The following is an 11,672-nucleotide window of genomic DNA, read 5'->3' as shown; positions in this document are numbered from 1 at the left end:
CCAAATCGTAAATCGATTTTGTCTTATAGATGCATAGTTTTTACCATGTATCTAAATATCACGTATATTTGGGTGTATAAGAAAAGTTACCAAGAAAAATCTAAAACGACCTACGATTTAGAGCTACAACCGATAGATCATATGCTCCATACTCTCTTGAATTATCACGTGATATCTAAAACCAATGATAGACCCTACGTAATTCACCTTCACTTGAGAGCATAAATGGACTAGATTAGTTATAACCACGTGTGGTACCTTGTTTACTGAAACGGAGTCATAACTCATAAACCATGCCATTGTAATTTTTTTCCTTCAGTTCTAGTCATAAGCCACATATTCTATAGTGGATTGAGCTGAACTTGAAAAGAAAATGTCACGAGCAATAAATAAACAATAAACGAGAAAAGCTCATTTTTTCTCGATGTTTGGTTTTCTCTCTCAAATCGAAAAACTGGTATCTGGGCCCATTTTCTATGGCGTTTGAGCCCAGCTCATCCAGGGCCCATATTGTTATCCGTTGGAGCCCCATATCACCATGAGCCCAATTACCAGACCCAGCGGAACGAAGCAGACCACTTCACTCCGCTCGCCAACCCTTCGCTCGCTCGCTCAGTCACTCCACTCGATCCAGTCGCTCGCAGCCTCGCATCCCCAAATCGCCCGCCCTCCCAAACCCTAGCCGCCGAAGGCGACCATGGCGGCGCCGCCGCCACCGGATCCTGCAGTTCTGATCGACGCGCTCGTGGAAGAGTTCCTTCTCCGCATGTCAACGGAGGACCCCGTGCTCCTCGCTCGCGCCGCCCTCATTAGCGGGCTTTTTGGAATTCGACCATTATAGAAAGTGGGCTTCGGTGATTTGCCATCCCGCAACGGGGCTTTGCCACCTAGCCATTACAAAACGTGACCCATCCGCGGGAATGTCATCCGATGACTTTGGGACCCTTTTCTTCCTCTTCTGCCCCTGTCCCTTTCCTCTTTCTTTCACCAATCCTTGTACAGACGGAACAGAGGGGCGCAGAAATGGATCGAGCTTGGCTGCTGCTGCTTCTCCGAGCACCGAGCGAGCCACCCCCCCCCCCCCCCACACCCACCCACCCACGGCGAGCCCCCCACACCCCTAGCGCCAAGCGCCCAGCGCCCCCACCCACGGCGAGCAGGCTGTTGCTGCTTCTCCGAGCGTCGAGCGAGGAGCGAGCGGGCGCCCTCTACCACGACAAGCTCCTCCCACGGCGGCCCACCTCTCCTATGGCTAGCTCCCCCACGACCTGCCTCTCCCCGCGCGCTACCTCTCGTCTGCGCGTTGTCCTCTCCAGGCGTGCGCGCACCCTGCCTTCCATGGTTGAATTTGCTAGGGTAACAAAGGCCAATCAAAATCCCCATGGACTGCAGATGGAGTTACCTCATTCGGTATGATTCCTCTTTCTTCTAGTGTTTGTATTCCTCAAACTCAGTTTGGCAAGCCAATGCAGTGACCTTGCCAAAAAAATTCAAATTTCTCCAGGCTCGATGCAGAGCCTGAGGTTAGTGTAGATGCAGTAGAACAAATTGCAGCTGTTGGTAGCAATGATAAGCCTGTAGAACAGGAAACATGTGATGTCCATGGTAGTTCACAGGCTGTAGAATGTTATGGAGATGTTGATTGGGACACACTGTAGATTGCTGATACAGTTGATGAAGAGGGTGAGGGTGTGCTAGATATAATTGATGAGGACCAGTTGTTCTGTCTTTTAGGTTTGAGAACTGATGATGATCAGCATGATAAGCCTAGTGAGGCTGAGGCTAAGGCTGCTGCTGAGAGGGATAGCACAGCTGGAAATAGAGCTGCTGACATTGATATTGACACAACTGGTGCTGCAATTCCTATTGATGATCATGTACCAGGGGAAAGACTATGATTATGATCCTAACAAGCCTTGTATGGATATTGGCACCGTGTATCCAAACATGAAGGAGTTTAGTTTGGCTATGAAACAATTTGCAATAAATGAGGAGTTTGAACTGCACTTAGTCAAAATAGATAAGAAGAGATACATTGCTAATTGCAATGCAGATGGTTGCCCTTGGCATATTAATGGGCGAACACAACCTGATGGGATGACCGTCAAGGTGTATAACTTTTGCTAGCTGTAAGTCACCATTTTTTTGTAAATATCTAATATTTTGGCTATTGGCTTGTTGCAGGTTACAACTTTGATTGCTTTGCAAACCTGTACTTCTAGCTCAAGGAGGAGGACCACCACTCCATCAAGTGCCTAGGTGGCATCAAAGGCCATTCATCACCTCAGGAAGGAATCCACCATAGGCACCAAAAATATGCAGAAACTGCTACAAGATTAGCACAAGTGTCAGATTCACTATGACACCGTATGGAAGGGATGACAAATTGCCTTGGAGGAGTTGTTTGGCAGCAGGCAACAGAACTTCCAAATGTTATTCAATTGGAGGGCAGAGGTACTGCATCGATCACCTAGAAGTGTCACTGAAATTGACATAGAGCATGTAGATGGGAAATTCTACTTCCATAGATTTTTTTGTGCATTAAGTCCTTGCATTGAGGGTTTTTTGGAGGGTTGTAGGCTTTATGTTAGCGTAGACTCAACAGCACTTAATGGTAGATGGAATGGGCATATGGTTGTAGCTACTGCTATAGATGGTCACAATTGGATGTATCCACATGCTTTTGGTTTCATAGATGGTGAGACAATAGATAACTGGACATGGTTTATGAGTCAGCTACATAAGGCCATAGGACACCTACCAGTACTTGCTATTTGCACTGATGCATGCAAAGGGTTAGAAAAAGCAGTAAAAGATGTGTTCCCTCAAGCTGAACATAGAGAATGTTTTAGGCATCTAATGTAGAATTTTATTAAAAGATTTGGGAGAGATATTTTTTCAAAGATGTATCCTACAGCAAGAACATATAGGTCTCAAGTATTCAGATATTTCTTGAACCAAATTGTGATAGCTAGCCCTGATGTATTCGAATGGCTTCAAAACCATCACAAATTGTTATGGATGAGAAGTGCCTTCAACCCTGAAATCAAGTGTGACTATGTTACCAACAACCTTGCATAGAGTTTCAATAATTGGATCAAAGATTGGAAAGACCTACCTATAGTTGAGCTTGCTGACAAGATTACAGAGATGATAATGACACTATAGAACAAGAGACGTGCAATTTCAGAGAAGCTTCATGGTAGGATCCTACCAGAAGTACTACAACAATTGAAAGCAAGGACTATGGGTTTAGGAAACCTAACAGTTGTGAAGGCAGGTGCTTTTGCTGCAGAGATACATAACACAACCAGCACACATAACAGGCATGTTGTCAAGTCACATTTGCATGAATGTACCTATGTTCAGTGGTAGCACACTGGAAAACCTTGTCAGCATGCCTTGGTCCTCATAACAACACAACAAAGTTCTGATGTTAAGATGGAAGACTTTGTTCATGATTATTACTCAGTGGAGAGGTTCAAGAATGCTTATAAGAGACTGATAGAGCCACTTCCAAATAAGACCCAGTGGCCTGAAGTTGTGCTTGACTTTGCAGTTAACGCCCCATTAGCTAAAAGACCTGCTGGAAAGCCCAGAAAACTGCGAATCAAAGGATGTATGGAGAGGGGAAGTGGTGGCATGAGCAAAAAAGATGCAAGGATGCTGCCAATCAAGCCGATAAGGATGCAGAAATGGAAGTTGAGGAAGCTGCTAAGGGAAAGAGGCAACTAATTACAGAAAAAAGGAAGTGCAAGCAGTGTGGTGAATTGGATCATGGAGAAACTAGCTACAAGTGCAAGCTAAATGGGACAAAGAAAAGGTAGCATCTTTTATTCTTCATTTTATTTATTGATTGATTGCACCATGCTGTTTTAAATAATTTTTTACTGTTTTCCTTCCTGCAGGAAAAGGAAGCCTAGGAAAAATACTACTAAATATGGGCCAAATGCTAAAGTCCCAACAAAAAGGACAAAGAAGCAAGATAAGGAGCCTGAAAACCCTACTATGCAAGCTGAGAATGATATTGTGCAAGCTGAAAATGCAACTGTGTAAGTTGAAAATGCAACTGTGCAAGCCGTGAATGATACTGCTATAGTCCCATTTGTTCCAGAAAATTCAATTGTAGTAACCAGCCCCACCAAACCGACAAATGAAACAATATTGCAAGACAGCCCAATTAGGCTGACAAGAAGGTAAAGACAGTAATGTCAGCCATCTATACTTCCTGAAAGTTGCAATGTTCAGTTACTTAATTTTGTTCCTTTTTTCAGTCGCTTGGCATTCTTGATGGGAGAAGGCACAGATGGCCAACCTACTAATGGGTCGCCCAGCACTACTCAAGGAACACCAAGAAAGAAGAGAACGACACCGAAGAAGTTGGTCCCAAGGAAAATGAAAAAAATCTAAGAACATGTGTCATTTTCATAACATGTGTGTTTGATGAACCTGTGTCCTGTGTGAGTTTGTGAACCTTTTTCATTTGAAAACATATGTGCTACCAGACTTGTGTGTTTCTAAAACTTAATTGTATGTTGTTACTACTACTACAAATGGTAGGAGCGGAGAAGTGTTTAGCGCCATTTTGATACATTGGTACAACTGATACATTTTTATAACAAGTACACAAGATTCATCCACTCTTGACAATTGCATACAAATTGCTAACTAACACAAGTCCACAAACAAGAATCAAACATTTCAGCAACATTACTATCTCCCTAAGCTGCTTAAGTTGTTCTTCCTGGCTTGATTCTCCACGGTTCGTCTTGTTTTCGACAATTAGGACTTGCTGCGGCAACTTAGTAGACTCGAAAACAGATTGATAATTTGAAGGCACCAATTTATTGTCAACCAAGTATTGCTCATACCCCTCTTCCCACTCCCAAAATGGACAACCAGCACCAAATGTGTAATATTTCCATAACACCAGGACCTGGTAGGCTTATTGCTGCAGAGGATGGTAGGCTAGGATTTGCCAAAGCAATCAATTCAACACTTCGCCTGTGGCTAAGGGAGAATGGAAGATGGGAAGAAAGCAGAGCCATTGACCTTCGCACGCTGCTCCCAGCTGATGCCATTCCTGATCAGCCACTATCCGCATGTGTAGCCATCCTAGACACACCTTGGGTTGTTGCCTTTGCAGAGACTGGAGCTGGTGTTATTTTCTTATGGACACGTGTTGGGAATTTCACCATCGATCTGAAGTCTGGGAGTTGCAAAAAGGTTGGGAAGTACTCCTCAGGTCGCGTTGTTCCCTACGTGAGCTTCTGCACTCCAGGTACGCATTTGATCACTTCCTAATTTGCCCATTTGCACAAGTAGTTAGTTCAGAATGAAAATCTGGTCAATTGCACATGGGCTCAACAACATTGTGTGTGTTTTTTCCGGGATAAAGAACAATGTCTCTGTCAAAGTATGATATCTGAACCTCATGTAAAATCCAGGTTACGTCTACTACCTATGTGTTACCTACATAAAAGGTTATACCTACATACATGACCTTCTAAAGTTCAAATATTAGTCTCATGCCAATCTTTAATGTTATATGTACCTTAATCTTCTCTTGTATGCTAATGTCACTTGATAACATCGTAGCAATATAAATCGGATAAGTTTCTAGATCTGGACTAGTTTGAGTTCATCTCTATGATGTTGTGGATATGTGACCATTAACTGGATAATAAATCAGTGCTGTTTTGTTAGCCATCGGAGCCAACTTGATGGCTCCTGTGTGATTTCTGTAGACCGAATGTTCATTATTCCCACCAATTACTCATATTTTGTATTTGTGTTTCTTATGTAGCACCAGGAGCTGGTGTTGCCATTTCTTCAGATGAGGTGCCAGTAGCTGATATTGCTGTCGCTACAGACGAGGGACCAGGAGCTGGTGTTGCGGTCTCTGCAGATGAGGTGCCAGGAGCTGCTAGCATGTGTCAAGTGCCTAAGAAGCTCAAATTACAAGTGCAAGGCCTCTAAATCAAGAGGGAAATGAATAGAACGGAATCATGGTTTTCAGTGTGATGTCTCTTACTTGATTTTGCTGCTGTGCTGCGCTCTTAAATGTATTCTAGATCACTGGTATCGGTAATAATTAGTAGTACTATTTATCTCTAAAGTAATTAGCTTGCTACTTAGTTTGATGCTGTCTTGGGCTCTTCTGCAAGATGGTAGCTGAATCAGGATTGTACTCACTTTGTGCCTGGAACTTGAGTTTGCAATCTAATTATCAGAACAATATTGACTTATGTATGAAAGTATGACGTGGAATTTAATACTGTGTATGATTGTGGCAACTTAATGAGAGCAGGATCGGTGAACATTGAGCATATGAGCTTTTAAGGTTTTTGAGGCCTTTGACTGATGACAGCATAGAGAAAAATAAGGGCAATACATCAGTTTTAGCTGCAGCACTAAAACAACGTAAGTCTACTGATGGCCTTCAGCTAAGATAAGTGCTGATGCTCGGTTTAGTTTCGTCAATGTTACAAATTCAGAGATTGCTCTAGAACTTTTTGTTGCCAAGTTCACTAGATTGAGGCTATCCTTTCCAACATCAGCAGGCTTTTTCAAATACTGCAGAGGGTATGCTCTATATCTCTTCATTGTTCTGTTAATTTAGGACGTGGCAAAGGCCAAAGTGTCAATTTTTCATCCCTCCATTTATTTTAACTGCTTGCCTTTGGAACACAAAAGGGAGTCAATATCCAGCCAAATCTTTGACTACCATTATGATATATAATATATATCCTGAAACATTTTGGATTCAGACCTAGCTAAAGATAGGTTACCATGTGGATCTTCAAGAAACATCTTTAGGTCCATTCAAATTTCAAAAATGCTAGCACAGTAACAGCAGAGGAAAATGGGTGCCCTGAATCACAGAGGAAATAGTAAAACAAATGCAGCAGAGGGCAGGTGCTGAAACAAAATCTTTGATTAATTTAGAGAATTCTATAGAGGTCTCAGAGGGCAGACTTAATAAATGCTGAGAAATGACATGGAATACATCAGATTTTATATCAGGCTACTATCATGGGTGATTCACTAAAAAGACGAACTAAATGACCGTGGAAACATCAAACATACTCTTATATATCACTCTAAATTTCCAACTGAAACAGTTATACTAATTGACAGTGACTGAAACAAAACACTTTTAAGCTTTCAGCACCGGGTCTCCAAGATACGAAGAGCAACGTTGCTCAAGTTTGTGGATTGATCATTGCATGCTCACTCGAAAACACAGGGGAGCTGTGCTACTGCATTGCTCACTGATGGCCGCTTACACCAGTACGATCTGAAAAATATAGAATGCATAAAAGATAGGAATATGCTATAGCTAAAAATATGCATAAATGGGAGATGAAATATGTGCGGTGGAAGGGCTTTCTTTTAAGCTGGTGGTTACCTTTTTTTTAGTAGCAGATATGTACTTACCATTAGCACAATATGAAATTCCTATTTGTATACATGAACATTAATGAGGGTGTTGTGGGCTTGTAACTTTTGTCAATGTTTAAAAGAATGCAATTTCAAGGTGACTGGCAGTATCTTGTTGATGAGGAATTCAGGATGATAAAGTTCTGTGGAACTAGGATGCAAACCCTGGAATACAACCTTTTTACTTTTCCCCCACATTTCTCTTATTTTAGGATGCTAAGCTGCCACCATAAATCTTGCTGCGTAGTTATTGTATAGAAGAGTATACTGAATATAGAAATCCTAAGTGTTCCATTTGTTACTTCGCACACCCATTTGTCTTATAGCCCGCTGGTTCATTTTATTTGAAATAGGCAAGTAGAGACGGTTCTACAGATCGATTTCTGCCACCTCTAAAAACTGTTTCGGGCTAGTGTTATAGTGTAGTTGTGAATTCCTACCAGCAATCTCCCATTTACTTTATATTATTGTCTAGGTTTGACAATGTTGTTCTCCTACATGATAATTGTGTTCTCTTTTGCCTCTATGGATTAAAATGTGAAACCGATCAATATTAATTTGCACGTTGTTGTACTATTTCAGTTTTCAAGATTGATCAACGAAATTAACAAGTAGCCAATAAAGTAATGGTAAACAAAATGACAGCATCTTGCATCTGTCTAGCTACATGAGCACTACACATTTCATTTTTTTATAGAATTACTACACTGAAAAACCAAAACGTCTTATAATTTGAAAGGAAGGGAATAATGCTTTATTAAAGAACGGTCAGGTGGAGTGCAGCAAATGATGTCGCTTCCTTCAATTTCGTAATGGTTTAAAGATTCGTAAGGTGGAGTAAGCAGACTGCACTGACAAGGATTTTGATATTTTAGATACACTAACGCTCTGGATCGTTGGCTTGTCATAGGTTTTTTTTTTAGATAAAGGATAGTTTATATTCGGCTTCATCTACCATGAGGTAGAATCAGGCCAATCATAATTTATTTTTCTTGTCGAACCATAATGTACTTTTCCGAACTCTGCTTTTCTTGATTTTAGCATGCCGCGGATTAACTCTGCTTTCCTTGAAAGCATTAAAAGAGTACATACTGGGAAATCAGTTTTGCATAGAAGACCCGAAGTGCACCAGGAAAAAGATCATACGCCCACCTAGCCTGTTACAATCAAACTTCACCAATGTCTGAAATTGAAAGGACTAGGTTTAAAACGAATGGGCCATTACTTTGTCCTCTCCTTTCTACCACCAAGTCCATCGTTTCTTGATCTTTTAGCTTCAGCATGTTTCCATTGCTGCAAAAAGGATATGCCAGAGTTTATAACGTCATTGCCTTTTTAGATACTTGTTATCAATTTAAAATTTGTTTCTCATAGTCTAGCCGAAGGACCGAGAAAGGCGACAATAAGAGGATGAATGGTAGCCAAAAATTTATTTTGAAATCCTAGCCACTATCCCAAGTCAAACCCAAAACACACACACAAAAAAAAAACTCCAGTAAAATATATACTCTCGAGTCAACTTGTACTTGATGCCCTCCAAGAAGCTCGGATGACATTGCCAGGTGGTTGCTTTGACCCGGCAGGGATATTTTACTCCCAGTTCTGAACTTGAACCGGCAATGATGATGTACCTAACACTATCGGGTCCTAGCTTCACCTAGTAGTAATATATCACTATCGAGTGGAGGGTCTATCAGATACCATTAATGCTGGGTAATTAGCTTCCCGTCAATTTTATAGATCCTCGCCTTACCACCAAGATGCTCCAGCAATGATGTTTGGTTTGGAGGGGGGCAGGAACTGTTGGGTTTTTATGGACACTAGGATGTAGTCGTCCACAAAAGGGAATATTCCCCAAGATTTTTGGTACAATTCAGGGGTCAAAAATTGGAGGGACACCCGTGTCCACTCCCAACACCGTTTGCACCTCTTATTTGTCTTCCTCGTTCCTTGGGAAAAAATATCACGAGCAATAAAAAATAAATGAGAAAAGGTCCTTTTTGACCTCCAATTTTGCGGGATGTTTGGTTCTTCTCTCCCGCATCGAAAAACCAGATGTTTGATTTTCTCCAACTTTTGAAACCAGTTGAATTTGCACCATGAGCGGTTCAGACGGCTGCTCTGTCCTATGTAGTGCCACGTCAACCACAACGGATATAAATCGAGTCTTGTCAAAAGTTTTATCGGACTTATTTTTTAAAAAAAAATTGTTCAAATATTATTTTCTAAGAAATTTATGCAATTAAAAGGACTTTTCCGATGGTGGTGGGTCTCCCAATAATAAGTCGGAATTTGAATAGGGTTTCTTATGTTCTGATGCGTAAGCATGAACGGTTGAGAAGAATGTACCGAGTTACAAACACAATTGGGACTCATATAGTTGAGGGCTTAGTTCTTTTTCAACAACAGGCTTTGAGTTGAGGACGTACATTGACTAAAAGTTGGCGATCTTTTTTACAGTTTTACTCCACTTAGCATTATTTAGATAGATCGATCAATGTTATTATTTATTGCTGGGAACATAAGTACGTGACTTCAAAATGAACTTAAAATCTCAACGTTCCGAAGTTGGGCATCCTGTTGCAATCTTTCACAAAGTTGAATTTAAGCTCATGTTTTTTTTTTGAGCATGAAAGAAATCTCCATTACTTAGAACCTGATGAAAATCATTGGCCACCAAAACGTTTATACAAGGTGGAATACTATCCATAATCGGATTAGTACCCGAACATAACATCGCCCCAAGGGCAGCTTAACTGTGAGCAACAAGATTAGGATTATATGCTACGACAAAACTAGAGAAATTACATAGCAGGCATTCCTTCAACTCCAACAGCAAACCACTAGCCGAGCTTCGGTCGAGAACCGGCCCATTGGCCGCTTGGGCCACCATCAATGCGTCTGAACCACCTTCGGAGTCCCTAAAGTCGTTGCCCGCTGTAGAGCTTCTAGACAGGCAATCATCTCGGTGTGAGCAGCCTCAAGAACCTTCCCTAGCTTGCCATAGCATGAACAAATAACAGAGCCATCGCCTCCTCTCATAACATAACCCCACCCGCATGATAGATCCTCCTGGCTAAAAGCCCCATCACAATTGATCTTGATAAAATCGGCCGGTGGCTTAGACCATGCATGTTTCCTTTGGCTTTGGACAGGTTCAGCTTGTACATTCTTCAGAGGCGCCCATTCCTCGGCGTAGCAATTTACAAACTGGGCAATCTGTCCCAGCCCCCTTGGTGCATCCCCTTCACGAATTCTGCACCGTTCCAACCATAAAATATAATCATTTTGTTTTTCAGCGCTACTTCAGTAGTATTTTTCAGCGAAGGAATATTATTTTTTCTCACAACAAATCAGCAGCAGCAGCAGCATCAATCAAATTTTAGCGAAATGAGCAGGGCCATACATGAGAGTAATCACCCTTCGCTGCACATTTTCCTTCAGTTTCAGAATTTCCCAAACCAGCTCCTTGGCCGAAATATCTTGTGCCAGGCGATCCCTCATGTTGAGATTTTAAGCTTAGCATTGATCCCAATAATAAGCTCACGTCAATAATAAGTGGGAATTTGACGTGACAAAGCAGAAAGTAACATGTAGGCCCATTTCGTACCTGTCAAGCGAGGAAGAAACTGACATCTCGGGCCATTTTGCTATGTGATTCGAGCCTAACTCATCTGGGACCCGTAAAGTGTGTTTGGTTCACTTCCTCGCTAAACCTGCCTAGCAAAACTAAGGCAGACTAGCTGTGTCCAGCTTTAGCCAATGTAAGAAGTACATGTTTTGTTGTGTGTACTGCCTAAGCCTGGCTAAGAATCGGTGTGTTTGGTTGCTCGATTTAGTTTGCATAGAATCATCCCTTCTTTTAGCTGGTAACTTTACCCCTTTGAAGACTGTAGTCGAACAGGTGGTGGGTATGGCGGACAGCCTCTGACCTCTCGATACCTTCCCCTTCTTCCTGTGCTGCTGCAGCAGGACAGCATGGCATTCGCCTCACAGGGGCGAGAAGCTTCCGCGAGATCCGGGTGTGATGTCGTCGCGGCCGTCAACGTCGTCCTCGCGGCGGAGCAGCTCGCCGTTCTCTGCGGGGCACCGCCGCCCGCCCATTGCCTCCTCCTCCTCCTCTTCGAGCTCGTGCTTCAGCTCCGGTCGCCTCATTCTGCGTTCATCCCCGTCCTCCGTCAGCTCCAGCTTCTATGGCGGCGCGGGCGGTGGTAGCACGAGGTCCACCA

At 42.4% G+C, this 11,672-nt stretch overlaps 1 pseudogene; it reads left to right on the top strand.

Annotated features, from left to right (window-relative positions):
* Positions 1-1,920: 1,920 nt before the first annotated feature.
* LOC136503824 (uncharacterized) lies at positions 1,921-4,056 on the top strand (annotated as a pseudogene).
* The last annotated feature ends 7,616 nt before the right edge of the window (positions 4,057-11,672 follow it).

This window comes from Miscanthus floridulus, chromosome 14 (genome assembly GCF_019320115.1).
Source record: "Miscanthus floridulus cultivar M001 chromosome 14, ASM1932011v1, whole genome shotgun sequence".
Taxonomy (NCBI): Eukaryota; Viridiplantae; Streptophyta; class Magnoliopsida; order Poales; family Poaceae; genus Miscanthus; species Miscanthus floridulus.
This window is presented reverse-complemented; position numbering and strand designations above follow the sequence as displayed.